At 41.0% G+C, this 13291-nt stretch overlaps 1 protein-coding gene across 9 annotated transcripts in view; it reads left to right on the top strand.

The window, feature by feature from the left end:
- Positions 1-13291, top strand: part of DDR2 (discoidin domain receptor tyrosine kinase 2) — a 162081-nt gene that overhangs the window by 83880 nt on the left and 64910 nt on the right. The window contains exon 1 of one of the 9 annotated variants that reach the window (XM_021089495.1): positions 4175-4887. The exons of the other annotated variants lie outside the window; for them this stretch is intronic. The gene's annotated coding sequence lies outside the window, so the exon portion shown is untranslated. Of the gene's footprint in view, positions 1-4174; positions 4888-13291 lie in introns of those variants that run through there. 9 annotated transcript variants of the gene reach the window in all.

The raw sequence follows: 13291 nt of genomic DNA, 5'->3' as shown, positions 1-13291 counted from the left end.
TGAGTCAGTTTCTACTTTGTAAGTTCTTTTGTATCATTTTAATTAAATTCCTCTTATTAGTGATCTCACATGATATTTGTCTTTCTTTTTCTGATTTAGTATGATAATATCTAGGTCCATCCATTTTGCTACAAATGGCATTATTGAGAAGATGAAATTTGTAACTACTGGTCCATGTCCTTGCCCTGCTTGTTTTTCCTAAGGCTTTTGCGTCTAAGAAGATCTAAGTCCCTGAGAGGGTCCACAAGGTGTCAGAGCTTGGTAGAGATGGCAGACAAGCTGGTCAGCTCTGAATTCCTCTCATTCTCTTCTTCTCTCCCAAACTTGAAGGTCTTCCCAAGCCTTTTGCCTCTTTCATTGGCCAGACCATTCAAATTTTGCAACTTTCCATGATTCCTTATTTTGTATTTTTCCTTCTTGGTCTTTCCCAAAGTCTAGTACTTGTCCAGGCTCACTTGTATAGCCCCTCCTCTATCACACCATCCCTACAGCCATGGCCTGCCACGAACTTGCTTGCCTGCTATCTTTGTTTTTCCAAAGGTTTGCATGTGCCAGTCATGTAAATCTTTTGATGCCTTTTGTTGTTCTGCCTCCAGGTGTCTCAACTAGCACTGGGCTCACAATAGATGTCTTGTATATATGTGTGAACTTGACTGCTAATCTTTTTTTCTCCCCATACACTATTCTATTCATAGTACCACTACTAACAACTAAATGTTAATAATACTTACTGTATCCCAGGTACTAGTGCTGTTAAGTCCTTTATATGCATCATCTCAATTAATTTTAATTGTGATGCCATTTCCTACTTTTACCCATATCTCATACTTGCCGGATCTGTTGAAAAGTGTCTTTCAATCCAGAGACTAATCAGTATCTGGCTGTTTTAGAAGTGCCTGACATGTATCATTGCTGAAGTTTTCACTACAGAACGTGATGGCAAAGAACTAAAACCTTTGCTTCCTCCTTCAGCTGATGGTCCCAGAGATGTGAGAGACTTCCCTTATCTTTGTGCAGTGACATTGGTGTTAACCCTCATATTTGGGAGTCTCTGAATATGTTACTAAAAAGGCAGATGCTGGCTGGTTTCTGGGACAGTGGATCCAAGACTCTCCATGGATGATCTCCTGAAAGGATCGGGAAACAGGGTTCATTGGCATCACACCTAATCTCTTCTGTGATTCAGAAGGGTTTCCTGTGGTTGGATGAGATAGAACTTATTCAGGTGTTGATTGGGTCTGTGCAAACTAGTAAGCAGCCTGATAACGTCATAGGCTCTTAAGAGGCCAGCACTGCAATGAACACCAAGAACAGGGTGGCCCTGCTGGATTTGGGCAGCTGGATTGGAAGATTTCTGGGGTGTGTCCACTGTCACACACAGGGACATAAGAGCACTTGATCAAGCAGTGTGATTACATCACTATCCCTTCAGACATGACCACCGCCCTGCTATCCTCAACCCCAGGCTGGTTTCTGCTGTGCTGGTTCATAGTTAAGTGCACAGGTCTCTTGAGACTTCCAAATAACATAAAGGGTCAAGTCACTCTCTCCCAAGGCAGCATTACTTGTAGGATGCATCCAGCAAGGTTTAGTGTGCTTGTCAAAGGTGAGGAGTTTGTCTTATTGTTCTTGCCTATTTTAAGACCATTGAAATGACCTGTCAATCAACCTGCAAGTGTTCCTCAGCCCCACTATGTAGGTTTAGCTGCTATACGTTTAAGTAAATGCATGGGGGAGGCATGCTTTTTTGCACCTAATTTTCAAACTTATTGAGGAGACAGTAAAAAACAAAATAAATACAAATGCACATGAACATTTATGACCCAGGCATTGTTCTAAGTACTTCCTATGTAACAACTCTTTCCATCTTTACAATGTTCCTGCAAGAGCAGGTGCTGTTCTTACCCTCATTTTACAGGTGAGGAAACAGAGGGGCCATGGTTCAGGTGTGTGGCCAGGTCCACATAACTGATGGAGAGGAGACAGGAGTAAAACCCAGCAAGTCTGGCTTTGGACATAGTGGCTGAAGAGGAGAAGCTGGAGAGGGAGGAGGCAGAGCATGGGGTGCAGGGGCACAGGGGCCACAGGAAGGGGTGATACAGTGATTAAGATGCTGTTTCCAGATTCACTGTTTAGCTCTCAAGGGAAAGGCATCTACATGTACAGGGTTAGTTTTTAAACTCACTTCTGGGTTTAATGAGAGAGCTGTGTCTCTGCTTACCATTGTTTCCATTTGATCCCTTTGCCTTGTGGCCTAAGTCTTTGTTCTCGGCTGTGACACAATGGACAGATTGGTGATGAGTTAAAAACTCAGGCATGTTCAAGACCCAGTACTTAAGTTTGCAGGAGGCTATGCCTTTCCTGTCCAAGGAGGTTGTTTCTTGCCACTTAGTAAGTCACCTCACAACTTAGTGGCTTAACACAACAACAATCATATTACTGTTGTATCTCTTGTGTTTCTCAGGTGACTGGGATCAGCTAGGCTATCTCTCCTGTGGTGGCAGCAGATAGTGGCTGGGGTCAGAGTCACCTGGTGGGGGCGTGGGGTGAATCTTCCTCCTTACCTGCTGCTGTCTGTAGGGACCTCAGCAAGGATATTGGCCAGAAGCCCTCCATGTGGCCTGGGTTCCCTAACTGCATGGTGGTGGGTTCCCAGGGAAACTATCCTGAGAGGGAGAGAGAGCCCAGTGGAGATGTGTCACCTTCTGGGACCCAGCTCTGAACTTTCATAGCCATCATTTTCACTGTATTAATTTCATTAGAGGCAAGTCACTACATCAAGCTGATATTCAAGGAGAAAGAAATTAGATCCTAGTTCTCTGTGGGAGAGTGACACAAAATTTGTGGACACATTTGAGAGCCATCATAGAGATTTTCCGGATAACTTCGCTCTGGTTTAAAGAAATCAGTTACTGAGACGGACAGGGTCCAAAGAAGAATGTGTGCTTAGAGTTTGAGGATAAAACAGGAGAGTGGACCAGGAGAGGTCAGAGAACCTGTGTTTGACTGGAGGCCTGGCCCTGCCTCTGCCCAGCTGTTGCCCATGTAGAGGCCTATACTTTGGGGGCTGCCTTACCTTCTTCTCCTGTAATGAGAGAGGACTGAGAAAGATGAGCTCTTATCGACCATCAAGCTTCTGTGGCTGTGGGTCTGTAATTTTGAGGACGAATACCTTTATTTCATAACTTCCTGAGCAGTGGCCCTCCTGCTGACCTTCCTGTGCTCCAAAAAACATGAAGGCAGCCCTCTGCTCACCAGCACATGGGTCAGGGGTCTGAGGAACCTGGGCTAGAGGGTGGGCTGGGGCAAGAAAATGAGAGGGGAAGGGTGGGGAAGATGCTCAAGGTGGGGGAATAGTGGAAGCCAGGGATGAGAATGAAATATCCCTTTGAAAAGCCAGGGACTGCTAGAGCTCAGTGAGGTTAGATGACCTAACTGAGTTCTTAGCAGGCCCAGGGATACTGAGCTTCTAACAGAGCCTTTTGGGTTTGGAAAATGCTCTGCTTCGCTGTCTTTACTCTCCTTCTTCCTCCCATTAATCACCTGAAAGCCTTAGATTTGGCATCCCTAGTGCTCACACTATAGAGAGGATATCAGGCTTCCAAGGAAATGAAGTCACACAGAGGATGTTCTGCAGTCCATTCTGCCCCTGGTGGGCGGAGGAGTGTCTTCTGTGGCAGTGATCTCTCTCAGCATCCTCTCCTCATCCTGTATGGTGAGTAAGGGGATGATTTAGCTCTCAGGTTCCACTGCCATCCTACCACTCCCTGCCAATTTGATAAACTCTAGTTTTCTCTTACAGATGTAAAGAGTGAGGAAAGTAAAGTGCTCTCCTAACTAAGGAAGGAGCCGAGCTTGCTGTCATATTCCCCACTGAGCAGTGAGGGTCACTTTGGGTCATCTGGGGCACGTCCTGTGTTCTTAAATACTTATAGATCAGGCCCGTCTGGGCCTTTGGCTCAGCACTGAGCTGCTCCGTGTTGAGAAGCATGAGATGGGGACTCCCAGAGGAAAGCTGGGAATGAGGAAGACATCAATACATCCTTGGGAATCAAGACAAAGCAGGAGGATGTTTGGTACAGCAGAGATGGGTGTGTGTGTGCGTGGGTGCGGGTACGCGCATGCCTGTGCGTATGTGTGCTTGGGGGCCTACCTCCTGCCAAAGCCAAACTCATTTCTGCATATTTGTTTGCTGAGTATTAAATACTCCAATGATTGCTCTATTTGTTAAATCTGAAATGAAAATGACTCAGCAGAAAGGAAAACAAACCTTGAGTGCCCTGAATGAAAATCTAGGGTCTTGAAGCAAGTAGCTTTTCTTCTCCCCACCAAGCCCTAATCTTCAACACAAACACAAGCTCAAGCACCACACACAACTGTGCACACACCACATCTTGACCAGACTTCCATTTGACCCAAGTCCTTTTATCTCATTTCTCCTTCCCACTCCAGCCTTTCCAGGGCCCCACCCTTTCCTGTAGGAAGGCCAGTCTGAGTTTAGGTGGAGGGGCCCTGGCTGCAGGCCATAGCTGATTTTCCAGGAGGGCAGGCACTTTCTCTTTGGCCCCCATCACAGACTCAGTGTGAAGATCCCTAGGAGAAATCAGAGACTTTTTATTCTTTGGCAAAGTGGTGGTCACCTCAGATTTTTCTCTAGTTTATGGACCTGCAAAGATGGATTGTCTAGGGAGAGTGACCATCTGCCAGATCAGATGTGCTATGCTTTGTACACAAGTTGTATTCCTTATAATATAGTTTAAGGTATATTACATCATATACTGAATTACTGGGAGGATTTGCTATCAAAGGAACCCAACAGTGGATCCTTTTGTGAAAGTGAAGAACTATTTTGTAATGTGGAGACTTCCTCAATGATTTAGGAGTTTGGTAAGTAGATGGAACATTTTTTTTTTTTTTTCTGTATACTGAATGTTATTTTAAATGTACTGTGTGAAAACATTGTTCAAAGGTACCCAGCACTGGAGGCCTGTTCAAAGAATTATCTTGTAATTGGATAAACATTTCATGAATTATGAGCTTGGCAAGTTCAGACATTTCTTCAAATGGGGTGCACTGCTAGTTCTGCTTGGTAATAATCAGCCCAGGGCAGGGTGGAGGGGGGGGAATGAGAGCTCTACTGTCTGTAAGTTACAGTCACTTCAAAGGGGTGTGGGAGAGACAGAGTACTCAACCTTTCCATTTTATTAGGGCAAAAATCCTAAGGGTTGCCTGCTTTACCTCCTTTTCTTATTATCACCAAGTGGAAATGATGGTGCTGTTTTTCCAAATAAATGCAATTATTTGTAATTTAAAAATTACATTTATAAAAGTCTTTCTTTTTGTGTCTAAATCTATCATCTAAATAAATATCATCCATTTAGAGGGGGTGGTAATCCCTCCTTTTAGGTTAGTTTTAAGGCTTGAGGATTATGCATGTATATTTACCTCTCTATTGTGTGTTATTATCTATCTATCTATCTATCTATCTATCTATCTATCTATCTATCTATCTATCTACCAACCATCCATCTATCTATAAAGTATGTCTTCAATCCTATAGTAAAAAAATATATAGGCAGCAGACCTTGGGTTTGGAGCATGGAAATCTGTTGCTTCACCAGTACAGAGATCTCTGGGTATGTGAATTAGTTGAACTTGCTTCCTGCTCACCCTTTCTCACTCAACAGCTCAAAAGTTGTTTAAACACTCATCTCTCAAGGTTTCTGGCTGTATCCTCATGCATTCTCCTATTGGAGCTCTGGAGGAGAGCTTATTACTGAAATGGTCTGAGTTTTCCCTCTGATTTATTGAGATAGAATTGACATATAACAGTGTGTAAATTTAAAGTGTACAACATGTTTATTTCACACGTTTACATATAGCACAATGATTATCACCAGAGCATTAACTAACATTTTCATCCTGTCATGTAATTACTCTGTCTTTTTTTGTGGTGAGGACATTTAAGATCTTCTCTTCGGTATAAAATACAGTATTATTAGCTATAATCACCATGTTGTACCTTTGATCTCCAGAATTTATTCATCTTATAACCAGGAACTGGTACCCTTTGATGAATCTCTCTCCATCCCACCCCACCCCAGCCCCTGGTAACCACCCCTCTTCTCTCTTTTTCTTTGAGTTCGGCCCTTTTGGATTCCACATGTAAGTATCAGCATAAGGTAGGAAATAGACTGACACATTAAGGCAGGTGGAAGAGAGAAATGCGGTACTTTCTCAGCTGCTTAACCTGGAGCTGCAGGAGACACGGGTCTGCCCAAGAGTGAGCCCTACCTGTGTAACCTGCCACAGGATGGGATGGTGTCAGGCAGGCTATACTGCTGACTTGGTCTTAAATCATCATGTAGCCCTGCTGTGTCTCAGAAGGAGACCTTTGGAAGCTCACTCAAGTACAGAGGAAACTTGTAAGAAGTTTGATTCTGGATTAAAAAAAAATCCTGATCATTTCTGCCTATGGCTGCCACACTTCCATCTTAACCTTCCCTTTGCTCCCTGGTTTTCCTGGTGGGTCTGACCCAGGGCCTATCTAGATTCCAGTGTGGACCATCCTGAGGTGGAGGGTCAACCATCTCCTGTCCAGCCTTGGAGGGCTTAGAGTCCTGGCTCCTATCGGAGTCAATTTGGAGTGTTCCTCCAGCTTGGCTAGGAGAGGGGATTTTGACTGTCAAGAGGGAAGTAGGCTTTTAGTTTCACGACGTGGACTCTCTGAGCTACATATTCATTGATGCTTCTTGGAAACTACTGGCTGTAGATGTGGGAGCACTGACCGTGGAATCAGAGAAACTATAGAAGAGTCTTAACTCTGTTCCTTTCTAGTTTTGTGACCCAGGCAAGTTAGAATTAATCTGATTTTGATATAGAGAGAAACATGGTCCTTCACCTTAAATGTCTCAGGGTCTGGATTGAAAGATAGAACTGTAATTCAGCATGATGAATAGGGACCAGCAGCCAGACGAGGTAAATCTGCCTGGATTGTGGCTAAAGTGACTTAGTGTCTTAGTTTCCTACTTTGTAGAGGGAGGTGGTAATCCCTCATTTCAGTTTAGTTGTAAGGCTTGAGGATTATGCATGTGTAAATATGTACTAAAAGGCAAGTGTTCTGAAAAAGAAAGGTGTCAGTAGCAATTCTCAACTGCTTATTGTTCCTACTGTACTTATCTGAAAGATGTACTAATCAATAATATCGCTCAGAGTTCCCATCATGGCGCAGCGGAAACGAATCCGACCAGAAACCATGAGGTTTCCGGTTCGATCCCTGGCCTCGCTCAGTAGGTTAAGGATCTGGTGTTGCCGTGAGCTGTGGTGTAGGTCGCAGATGTGGCTTGGATCTGGCATTGCTGTGGCTCTGGCATAGGCCGGCAGCAACAGCTGCGATTGGACCCCTAGCTTAGGAACCTCCATGTGCCGTGGGTGAGGCTCTAAAAAGACAAAAGACAAAAAAAAAAAAAAAAAAAAAAAACACCTTTCTCTCAATATCACAGATGATTCTCAAAATATGAGAAAGATTCACTCTACAGCTTGAATTTTTAGGATATGCATAGTTGGTTGGAAAGCACCCCGGGAATTTTTTTTTTTTTTTTTTTTTTTTTGTCAAAGAAACCAATATGAATGACATTACCAAAAACACATTTTCTTTGTTAAAATGTAAACATCACAAATAAGGCTAGAGTTTCCTTTTGATCACCATTTCCAATCTCCCCTGCCAAGCACTGTGATTGCTGAAGGAACTACTGTTATCAGGACTTGCCTTCAACAGTTTCTTGCTCTGTCCTCACATGCCATACCATACCTCCAGCCTATTTGAGCACTAGAGTGTACACTAGATTGATACTTGTTATCAGCATGGTGTTTAACTCTCTAGATCTTTTATGTGCATGTAAATATCTATGAATATGTGTTACATCCATTAAAGTATAGAGTGTCTTTACATAAATCTTGCAACCCACTTATTCACCTAAAACCATGTCATAGACATCTAACCATGTAATTATATGTAGCTCTAACTCATACTTTTAAATGATTTCATGGTATTTCATAGGAGAAATATGCCATAGTTTATAGCATTCCACTATTGATAGAAATTTTTCCAAATTTAAATATTCTTTTTAAAAAATCATAGTTCCCGTCATGGCTCAGTGGAAACAAATCTGACTAGCATCCATGAAGACACAGATTCAATCCTTGGCCTTGCTCAGTGGGTTAAGGATCCAGCATTGCTGTGAAGTTGAGGACACGGCTCAGATACAGCATTGCCGTGGCTGTGGTGTAGCCCTGCAGCCACAGCTCCGATTTGACCCCTAGCCTGGGAACCTCCATATGCTGTGGGTGTGGCCCTAAAGACAAAAGACAAAATATATATATATAAATATATCCCCTGCAATGTTCAAGGGATCCAATTTCCCCACACTCTTGTCTACATTTGTTGACTTTCATTCACTTTTTTTGGGGGGGAGGGGGGATAATATCCATCCTGACAGATGTGAGGTGGATATCTCATTGTGGTTTTGATTTGTATTTCCTGATAATTAGCAATACTGAGCATTTTTTTCCATATATCTGTTGGCCATTTTTAGATCTTCTTTGGAGAAATGCCCTTAGTTCATTTTTAAAGGATTTTATTAGGTTTCTTCCTTGTTTTATTTTGCTATTGAGTTATATGAATTCCTTATATATTTTGGATATTAATCACATCAGATATATGGTTTGAAAACACTTTCTCCTATTTTGTAGGCTGCCTTTTCATTCTGTTGATTGTTTCCTTTGCTGTACAAAAGGTTTTTTGGTTTGATGTAGTTTCACTTTTTTTTTTGTTTTTGATACCTGAGCTTTTGGTGTCATATCTAGTCATTGTCAAGGCCACTGTCATGAAGCTTTTCCCCTATGTTTTCTTAAAAGTTTTAAAGTTTTAGGTCTTACATTTAAGTCTTTAATCCACTTTGAGGATTTTTTTTAATGTAGTGTGAGATAAGCCTTTAATTTCATTCTTTTTCATATGAGTACCTAGTTTTCTAACACTATTTGTTTAAGAAACTAATTTTTCTCCATTGGCATCCTTCTTTTAAAATCTTTTAAAATTTTTAAAAAATATTTTGACTCACCTGAGGCATGTTCTTGGACCAGAGATCTAACCCGTGTCATAGTTGCAACCTGTGCCACAGCTGTAGCAGTGCCAGATCTTTAATCCGTGGTGCCACATGGGAACTTCCATTTTAGCATTCATCATGAAGATCAGTTGGCCATAGCCTCTTTGAAAAACAGTATGGAGATTCCTCAAAAATTATATATTGAACTAACACATGACCCAGCCATCCTGCTTCTGGATACATATACAAAATAATTGAAATCGGGATCTTGAAGAGATACTAGCATTCCCATGGTCATTGTGGCATTTTTCACAATGGCCAAGATGTAGAAACTTCCTAAATGTCTATTGACAAATGAATGAATAAAGAAAATGTGGCTTATATATACAGTGGAATATTATTTTTCTTTAAAAAGAAGCAGAGGAATTTTTATCGTGGCTCAGTAGTCAACGAACCTGACTAGTATCCATGAGGATGCAGGTTTGATCCCTGGCCTCGCTTAGTGGGTTAAGGATCCAGTGTTGTCCTGAGCTGTGGTGTAAGTCACAGACGCAGCTTGGACCCCGCATTGCTGTGGCTGTGGTGTAGGCTGGCAGCTCTGATTGGACCCCTAGCCTGGGAACTGCCGTATGCTGCAAGTGTGGCCATCAAAAGACAAAAAAATAAGAAATAAGCAGATTTTGCAATATGAGACAACATGGATGAACCTCGAGGATATTATGTTAAGAGAAATAAACCTGTCACAGATAGACAAATAACCCATGTCTTATATTAAGTGTCCAAAGTAGATTAATAGAATGAAGAGAGAAATGGTGGTTGCCACAAGCTGAGGGGAAGGGGAAATGGAGAGTTACTAAACAACAGGTATAAAGTTTAAGTTAAGCAAGATGATTACGTTCTAGAGATCTGATGTACAGCATTGTACCTACAGTCAATAATAATGTGCTGTACCCTTTAAAATTTGTTGAAAGTCTTATATATATTATTCTTACCACAATAAAATAAACTAAAAAATATTGCAAAGCACTTCTTTGTGCCTACCTCATTGTGCACATATGTAAATCTTTTTCTGGGGGTAAATAATAAATGGAATGTATGTATAATTTAAATTGTCTCCTAATTTATGTACCCAGTGGCAAAGTATGAGAGTATCAATTTCTCAACACTATTGCTAAATTTCAAAATTTCACACTTAAAATTTTTGCCAATCTGATGAATAAAATTTGTATTCAACTACTGCTTTAATGTTTGTCTTTCTGATTCCAGTGAGGTTGAGTACTTTTAGATGTTTACTGGCATTATAGTATTTCCTTTGTTAAATGCTTTTTATTTACTTGGCTCATTTTTCTAGTGGCTTTTAAAAAATGATTTATTGAGATTCCTTATTTATACCAAAAATGTACATACGCATTGTTTTGTTGTAAAATTTAAAGTATTTATCTTAGACTGTTGCTTGTCTGCTAAGTTTGTAATATCTTTTATCTCAAAAATGTTTTGAATTTTGATGAAAAAATTTACTTTTTTTCATTTGTGGATTTTGCTTTTTCATCTTACTTATGCAAGTCTTCCTTTAGCTCACAGCAGAGTCTCAATATTTTCTAGAAGTACTTTTATAATTCTGTTTTTACATGTTGAGCTCTTTATTTTTGTCTGAGGCATGGATATACTTTTATTTATTTTTGAAGAGGCTATTGAATCATCTGATACTTTTCACCAATTTTAAATGCCCCTTTTCTCATATAGAAATATTCCCACTTATATATGTCTTTTCTTGTATATATAAGTAATGCCTATTCTGTTCATTGTTCTGTTTATCAGTTTCTCTGCTAATGCCATATTCAGGAAGGGCTTCCCTGGCCATCTTCCCTGAAATAGCCCTCATTCACTCTCCATCATATTATTGCATTCTGTTGTCTCCATGGCACATATATCTCCTTAGCTTTCTTATTAACTTGTTTGCTTGTATATTATAACCTCCTTGATGACGGGGCTCTTCTCTGCATTTTTTAGAACCTATCACAGCACAGCACCTAATAGACTTTTAGTAAATAGTTACTGAATGAATGAGTGAAGGCCAATGAATTTTCATTTTAAAGGTGTGAATAATTTTTTGTCAAAGACATTTGTACTGTTAATCAAAGAAGGGGGTAGAGAAGAACCTTCTATCTTCTTGAAATTCTTCCATGTATGTTTATGTGTTCTGCTCACATGTCACATTGCTTAAATATTGAACCTTTGGAAAGATTCATTCAAAGAGGCAGAAAAAGATGTTGTCTGCTTATAACAAGCTTTGGGGATACTTCCTTTTAGGGTATGGAATTTAGAATAGTCAGATGCAATCACTAATGACAATCATTAATTCACTCTGCAACTGTTTATCCAGCACTCTGCTAAGTGCTGAGAATGCAATGATGAGTGAAATAAATGTGGAGCTTAGGGAGGCAGAGACATTAATTAGACAACCCCAGAAATGGATATATACTTAGAAACTATGACCATTTCTATGCAGAAAAATTATGATGTTTCCAGTGCATGTACAGTCAAGTGGATCAGAGAATATATCACTGAAGAAAGAAATGGTCATTGATCTAGACAAAGAGAGGTATGAAACTTTCTGACAGAGGTCCGGAGGCAGTAGGAAATGTAAAAAGGAAATGAAAGAAGTCTAAAAGGAACTGAAGTGGAAAAAGTCAGCAGGGGCATAGCTCTGGTGAGGTAGACAGAGGTCAAATCAAAGGAGAGTATAGATAAAAACCAAACCAAAACAAACAACAAAACAGCTTAAGTGGATTTGGGAGTAATACAAACCCTGGGTTCATGTATGAGTTTTGGTGCCTATCAGCTGTGCAACCAGATCAGTTTTAACCTCTTCCTCCTCAGTTACCTTACTGATGAAAACAAACCTTATTGGGTTTCCATGAATATTACATGACCTGGTCCTTGGTGTGTGTTAGATATCCATGGTATAGTTATAGTAGTTCTAGGTTTGCTAATGGTTCTCTTGTATTTGTTAGCTGCTGGACACCCTAATTTTAAGCAAACAAGTCAGAAATAATCACTGGTATTGGAGATTCACAGCCTGATACCAAGTAACACTTTCCAAAAGAAAATTAAGTCAACCCCTTTTGAGCAACTTGTAAGTTCTACTTAGCTCAGTTAAAAGCCATTTTTGAGCACCTACTTTGTCTAATATATAAAGTATTCCTTTGGAGAGATAAAAAAGAGGTTGGTTTTTTTGGTTTGTTTGTTTTTTGGGTTCCCCCCCCCCCCGCCAGCATATGGAAGTTCCTGGGATAGGGGTCAAATAAGACCTGCAGCTACAGGCCTATGCCACAGCCACAGCGACACTGGATCTGAGCCACATCTACATCATGCACCACAGCTTGCAGCAGTGCTGGATCCTTAACCCACTGAGCAAGGCCAGGGATCGAACCCACATCCTCACTGAGACTATGTCAGGTTTTTAACCCACTGAGCCATAATGGGAACTCCAAGAATGAGCCATTTTGAAGCTAATGATTAAATACATAATTTTATAACAATGCTATGGAGGATCTAGCAGAAGCAAATTCAGTGCGAAGGGAATGAGGTATAGGAGACTCTCCTTGAAGAAGGAACCACTGGGGAAGATATGGAGGGAGAAGGTAATGATCAAGGAAGGAACCACAAGGAAGATGTCAGGAAAGAGAATTGTAGGACTCTTCTTCAAAAGGTGCTAGGAAGGGGTGGTCAGCTAAGGCCGTGCTCACAAGGCTAAATGGCTGCTTACAAGGAGCTCATGTCTTTGTAGGACATCCTGGATTATGGTTATAGGCTAGTGCTAGGCTACAGCCAAGACCGATGTTTCCAATTTCTGCCTGTGTATTTCTTCTTCTGGGCGTGGTTTTTGGTGGACTCATTTATGGAAGCACAGTATTCCTGCTGTTGGCAGTGGTAGCCACTGAGACATATTTTATCTCATCTAAATCAATGCCATGGAACCACGCTCATTACCCTTTTGTGGGCCATGGATCACTTCCTGCCCCTGTTCCCTACCTTGGGGCTATCAAGTCCTTTTTTTTTTGTTTTGTTTTGTTTTGCCCATGCCTGGGGCATGCAAGAGTTCCCAGGCCTGGGATTAAACCCAAGCCACAGCAGTGACAACATTGAATCTTTAACCACTAGGCCACCAGGGAAATCTGTTGCTT

The sequence above is a fragment of the Sus scrofa genome, chromosome 4 (genome assembly GCF_000003025.6).
Source record: "Sus scrofa isolate TJ Tabasco breed Duroc chromosome 4, Sscrofa11.1, whole genome shotgun sequence".
In the NCBI taxonomy this organism is placed as follows: domain Eukaryota; kingdom Metazoa; phylum Chordata; class Mammalia; order Artiodactyla; family Suidae; genus Sus; species Sus scrofa.
The sequence above is the reverse complement of the archived record's forward strand: the minus strand, read 5'-3'. Positions and strand labels throughout refer to the sequence as shown.